This window comes from Alligator sinensis, unplaced genomic scaffold (genome assembly GCF_000455745.1).
Source record: "Alligator sinensis unplaced genomic scaffold, ASM45574v1 scaffold1479_1, whole genome shotgun sequence".
In the NCBI taxonomy this organism is placed as follows: domain Eukaryota; kingdom Metazoa; phylum Chordata; order Crocodylia; family Alligatoridae; genus Alligator; species Alligator sinensis.
The window spans coordinates 10942-17461 of record NW_005843843.1 but is presented as its reverse complement, the minus strand read 5'-3'; the positions used below and the strand labels follow the sequence as shown (position 1 = coordinate 17461).

The 6520-nt window shown below is 48.8% G+C and overlaps 1 protein-coding gene across 1 annotated transcript in view; it reads right to left on the bottom strand.

Annotated features, from left to right (window-relative positions):
* MLF2 (myeloid leukemia factor 2) overlaps window positions 1–6236 on the bottom strand; it is a 12579-nt gene extending 6343 nt beyond the window's left edge. The window contains exons 1-2 of the mRNA XM_006039191.3: window positions 6079–6236; window positions 5814–5931 (exon numbers count right to left, since the gene is read on the bottom strand). The gene's annotated coding sequence lies outside the window, so the exon portion shown is untranslated. The remainder of the gene's footprint in view (window positions 1–5813; window positions 5932–6078) is intronic.
* Window positions 6237–6520: the final 284 nt, after the last annotated feature.

The following is a 6520-nucleotide window of genomic DNA, read 5'->3' as shown; positions in this document are numbered from 1 at the left end:
TTGCTGTCTTCTGGGCCTGGGAAATCAGAGGCCTGTTTGTGCCTCAGCACATGAGAAGAAGTTGTGCAAATAGAGAATCAGTGCTTGTTATTTGGCTGTGGGCTTGAAAGGTTTTTCAAGCCATTTTAAAGCTAATGCTTAACAAGTCTCCAGTCCTAGAATATCCTGTGCTGCTGTAACTTTGTTTTCACTGAAAAAAGCAGTGGAGGGGACTTTGATCAAATAACTACAACAAACCTACCAAGACTTAACAGGACAAGGAGCAATGGTCTCAAGTTGCAGCAAGGGCAGTTTAGGTTAGATATCAGGAAAAGCTTTCTTACCAGGAGGGTAGTAAAGCACTGGAATGAGCTACGCAGAGTGGTGGTGGACTCTCCATCCCTAGAGGTTTTTAAGACATGGGGGTAGACAAAGCCTTGGCTGGGATGATCTAGTTGGGCATGGTCCTTTGAGCAGGGGGTTGGACTAGATGACTTCCTCAGGTCCCTTCCAACCCTCATTTTCTATGATTTTTATACACACACACCTCTGGATGGGAAGATAATGGGGAGCTCCAATGGAAATGTACAAATGCATGTCTAATATAAATACATCGCAGGCATGCCCCCATACATATGAATGCAAGATATACATGAAATGTAGAACACATGCAAACGGGCACACCCCAAACACAAAGGCTCTGTGTACAGAAACACATGCATACATGCATGCAAACATACACATATCGACTCTTGCACAATACAAAGCTCAACATTTGAAATGTTCAGTCAGTAATAGTCATCCAAAACTGCAAATTCTCATTGCCAATGGACCTACCAAAATAAACGCTCCCATCAACACATACAAACCACAAACAAGCACAGAGCTCAAATACATGCATGCCCATACACAGACACACAAAACCCTGCATGGTGCATATGCATATACCAAAAAAATCCACATGTGCATACACGCCTTCCCCTATCACCATGCACAAATATCACACTTTGTTCCCATACAGAGCTGTATCACATAACCCAAGTACCTCCCTATTTTTTGCTTGTCTGACTAGGATGTCAAATCCAAAAAAGGAAAGAAATATTCTGCTGACTTTACAAAGCCAGCTTAAAGGAAAGATCAGGGTTCTCAGGCAACAGAGGCACTTAGGATCTTGTTGCATAGGACTCTTATCATGTGTTTCATTTACTGGTAGAATGTCGTAAGCATTACCGTGCTGCATTAAAAGTTCTAGAACGCATGTTGAGCAGTCACACAGCAGTGCTCACTACAGTCTGAGCCTGCATGTTTCATAGGGTGCTCTGGTAAGCGAGGTCTCTGCTCCTGGCAGCGGGTGGAGAGAGGCATGGGAAATTGATCCCAGGAGTGAATGCTACTCCTGCTGTTGGGTCCTGCCAGTACCCTGGGACTGGCGCCAGTTTGTAACTGGTGTGATCAGCAGAATGTGGCTTCCAGCCCTGGGGCCACAGATTGCTTGTCTCACCTACGTGGAGCCCCATGGACGGTGGCAAAACACGTACCACTCACTACAATCTGGAGATACACCTCCTGTGAAAAGTCCTAACTTCTGTGATATGAGTGCACTCAGCATGTGCTTTACTGTTTGAACATATGGAAGCTCACATTGTAAATGCAGTTAACATATCCTAAATGAAATATGTGACAAGGCCTTTATAATCCTTGGGAAAGGAAGTTGTTAGTATGCAACCCTGTGGATATAAAGGTTGAACTATCACATCCAGGCCATGTGAGAAGCAAGGGAAGTCACAGACAGACCATGGAGGGAATACAACAGGATATAACAGAAGTGTAACAAATAAGAAGTAGAGAGTCATGGACATGGCATGGGAGCACAAGTAGTAATCAAGATAGAGAATAATAAATAGGACAAGCAAGGAGAGCCCAGAAGAGCAGGAAGAACCATAGGTAAGATGTGGGAAGGAATTGCAGCAGGCACAAAGGGAAGTTCATAGATAGGAGATAGGTAAATCATACAGAAGATGCAGGGAGCAGACAGATGGGAGGAAGGCAGAAGGAATCTCAGATTGGACACAGGGTAGTCACAGGTAAAATACAGGGGGAATCACAGGTGAGACATGGGAGCCACAGCTGGGATGCTGAGGGAATCTCAGATGGAAGATGGCAAGAGTGGCACATAGGACATGAGAATCACACGGAACAAACTGCTCTTCTAGTTTTGCAGCAGCAGGACATTAACAGTGACCTTGTCTCCTTGCTTTAACTGTGGCAGGCTGGGGTGCTCTTGTGTGTTTTGGGGCATTGTGCCTTGTAGCTGTGTGAGATGGTTGTTTGTGCAGTTTTCAGAACAGGTTATATGTACACTTGTCCAGAATGGTTTAGGCAACGGTGATCCTGCCTTGAGCAGTGGCTTGGACTAGATGTGACCTCCTGAAGTCCCTTCTTGCCCTACTTTTCTATGACATGGGGTGTCGTACATAGGGAGCACAAGGAACAGATTTTAGGGGCTTTACTATCCTGTTACAGTAGAAAGTAACCATAATGTAATGGGGCCCTAATGAGCTCAGGGCCCATGACATTGTATGGTTTGTGCTACCCTTATGCTGTCCAGATGAGGGAGCCACAGATGGGATGGAGGGGGAGATGGGACATAGGGGAAGTAGCACATGGGATGCAGGAGTAACTTGGGTTGCAGCTAGGACTTAGAGAGTCATGGATGGAATACAGGACACAAGGAAGCCGAGGCAGAACAAGAGAGGGATTGAAAATGGGAAATTGGGAAATCATGGATTAATCATGGACAGCAGACAGGCATGGGGCAATCACAGATGGGATATACTAGGGGAGAGGAAGATGGAGTATGGGGATGTTGCAGACAGAACACTGTAGGAGCAAAACAAGGTGCTGGAGGATCACAGACAAAATGCAGAGGAATCACAGATAGGATCTAGGGTGGTTCTCAACCTTTTTTGTACCAGGACCTATTTGTAAACATCAATGGCTAGTTCTGACCTAGTGCCTCTCACTCCTGATGCACTGCCCTCCACCCCCAGGCCCCAACCCCCCAGTGTGTGGGGCATGGGCGCCCCCAAGCAGCCCCTTGCAGGCTGGAACTCTGCCATCCTGCAAAGGAAAAGCCACGGCTTCCCATGTTTTGCTGCATTAAAGGAGAATCCATTTTTAAAGTTTGTTTATGATACTTTCATTTATTCTTGCGATCCACTTTTGGGTTGAAAAACACCTATCTAGGAGAGTTGAAAACAGGCTTTGGGGGAAACTAGAGATGGGGGCAGTTGCAGATGGGACACATGAATCACAAGAAGTCACAGGAAGAGGGAGGATCCAAAGAAGGTAGATGAGGAGAAATCCCACGTGTGATGCTAGGGGAGTCTAGGACTCAGGATAGTCACAGACAGGACACGGGGGAGTCACACACAGAACATGGAGTAGTTACAGAAGGCATGTGGGGAGGCTGTAAATGGGATGTTGGGACAGCCACAGATGAGGAAAGGGGCAAGTCACAGGTAGGACAAGGAAATGGGAAAAGTTAAAAATGGGAAGCAGCATAGAACCCAGGGAGAGGCACAAACCTGACTAAAAGCAAGAGTCACAAGTGAGAGCCTGAAGGGAATAATTCATGCAATGTATATGAAGGACTCACAGACTGTAGGCCAAAGAGTGTCACAGACTTAATATAGAGGGGGAGCACAAATGAAATGCAGAAGGGAGTGAAATGTCACAGTGGAGTTCAGAGGCAGTCACATATCTGATATAGGAACAGTGGGCATAGGTGGGACATGGAGAAATGAAAACAGGATATGGGGTAGGTGTTGCAGATGAGACATGGGTGGCACGGCATAGAGGAGAGGCACAGCTATGATTCAGAAGACGGGAGAGGAACTGAAGGGACAGAGTTGTAGATGGGATGCAGAGGGGAATTACAGATGGGAAATGGCGAAAGGGACATTAATGAAGTGTTGGGGAGGGGGGGTCACAAATTGTGCATATCAGTCTGTTTAGCTGACCAAACGGCTCCATCTTAGCAAGGACAGGACACAATACCCTGATGTAAGCAGGTGCCTCTTTGTGTATCAATATCCGTTTAGGTATCATGCGCCATTCATCGAGACATCTGGGCACAATGACATCACTAACAAAAAGCATGTGCGCCTCTTCCCACTGTCTTTGATGCTGATTTCAGTGCAGCTTCCCTTTGTGTCTGAGTATGCGTTTGTGCATGCAGTAGCATGAGAATGTCTCTGTCTGTATCTCTGTGTCTGTGTGTTATATTTCTGCATTTGTCTGTATGTGCTTGCTGCATACAGAGAGGGATCAAGGGGCTAAACAACCAGGTTGCTGGCTGGAGTCTTGTGGTTTGAGCAAGGCACTCCCCCTGCTGGAGGGAAGGGGAGTCGCTGTCTTTGGATACTAGGGTGTTCTGGCTTCTGGTGTGCATTTCTCCAGAATCAAGGTTGAGTATTTTATTGTGGGAGGGGGATAGGAATAAGAGGACACTCAGGCAAAGCAAAGTCTTTGAAGTCTGACTGGCAGCTGGACACAGGAGAGGCTGACAGGAAGAGCGCTATTATGCAAAAGAGCGTTATTATGCAAAGGGGAAACAGAAGAAATAGCTATTGCACATCTGGCAAATTTCTTTGTCTGAGTGCCTGCCTTATATTCTTAGTGTGTAAACCCCTTGGGGAAGGGAGTATACATACATGTGTTTATGTGCAGGTGTGCGTGGACATGTGTAATACGTGGTTCTGTGAGGCATTCATGGGTTACGTATATTCATAACATTACCTTCTAACGTAAAGATACTCAACCTTGGTTCTGTGTGTTTGCATACCTGAGCTGGTGGAGGCTGCATTACATTATGGTTACCTTCTAACATAGTGAGTTAGTAAAGCATAGAGCCCCTAAAATCTGTCCCCTTTGCTCCCTGTGTACAACACCCCATGCATATCCCCATGCATGTGCGTATGCTGGTCAATATACCTGGGTTTTGATGTGCATTGTGTATGGGTTCTATGACTGTTTGGATGTGCAATGTGCATGCTTGTTCTCCAGCTAGGGACAGCCCTTGTGACATTCAGCCAGATGAAGCTAACAAGAGAGGCAAGAAGTACCTGTTATGTGGAGGCAGGGACACTTATTTCATTAGGACAGAGTTTAGAAGCCAACAACTCCTCTCATACAGGAGCTATCAAACAACCGTCAGAGGGGAACAATTTTCCCTGGGGAGGTTTAGGACCACATCAGCTGACCCCAGTGCCTGTAGAAGCAGAGCGCTTGTGGAGGAAGGCTCTGCATCTCCCTCCCTGCTATGCCATCCCCCAGCAGGGGGGCTAGAATTGAAGTGGCAACCGTGCATTCCTCCGAGCCTGACATCTGAACTTGCAGTCTAGAGCAGCAGTTCCCAAACTTAGATTGCACACCGCCAATTTAAAACTATACAACCTTAAGTACCACCAGCAAATGTTTCCAGTTCAACCTTAAGAACCACTAGCAGATTTCTGTTATATAAAGTGATTATGATAAATCTGTTAACGCGTACCACTGAGAGGTTGGTACCTGTACCACAGACTGGGAACCGCTGGTCTAGACAGGAGAGCAGCCAGTGCAACTCTCTCCGATAGACAGCAGGTGTCAGTGTTGCACACCTAATCCTGAGCTCCTTTGTTTCACCCCTGCTCAGCCTTGTTCTGTTGAGCTGCCTGCTGGATGAACCAGAAACGCGATTGACCTGAATCTCCCCGGAAGCCTCGGGGATTCGGTGCAGCTGCTGCCTGTGGCTTCCCAGGGACAGAGGGCGGGCTGGGCTCATAGCTGCATACCCGAGGTGGAGCCCTCTCCAAGGGCCAGCGGGAATGGAGACCGCGGCAGGCCCTTTGTGGCGGCGACTGCATCACCTCCTTTGTCTGGGGCCAGGGCCTGGTGGGCCTCTCGCTATTCCTGCAATATAAGGAGATGTGAAATGAATGGAGGCGGGAGCGCTGCTCACAATGGGGGGAGAGGGATATCTGGTCCCTCTTGCTTCTCTCGCACAAGCAGTGAAGGGGCAGTAGGGCTGTTCCCCATCCCGCCACCAGCTGGCCTCACCTCGCACAGCACAGGCGGGCGGGCGTGACCCCGCAGTGAAGGACACCAGGGGTCAGAGCGGAGCAAGGTGCCCGTCCCCGCCCACACTGGGGCCCAGGCCCAGCCGCTCTGCCACCAGGGCCCCGGCCCTCACGCACTTGCCCCTCGGCCCCACGTGGCGCAAACCCCTCCCCGGTTGCCACGGGAACCGCCCCTCCCTCCCGCTGGTCTCGTTCTGAGACCCGTCTCCTTCAGCCCTTTCCCCCATTGCGTAATTTTTTTTCCCCCAACGGCCAATGAGCGCCCTGTTGCCAGGCGGACGGCTCATTTGAATGGCCCAATCAGCTGCCAGCCCGTCGCTCCCTCCTTATATGGGGAATTCGGAGCCTGCACAGGAGCGCCACCCGGACCCCGGACCAGAGCGCGGGAAAAAATACCGCCCCCCTGGTTCCCGCGTTGGGCC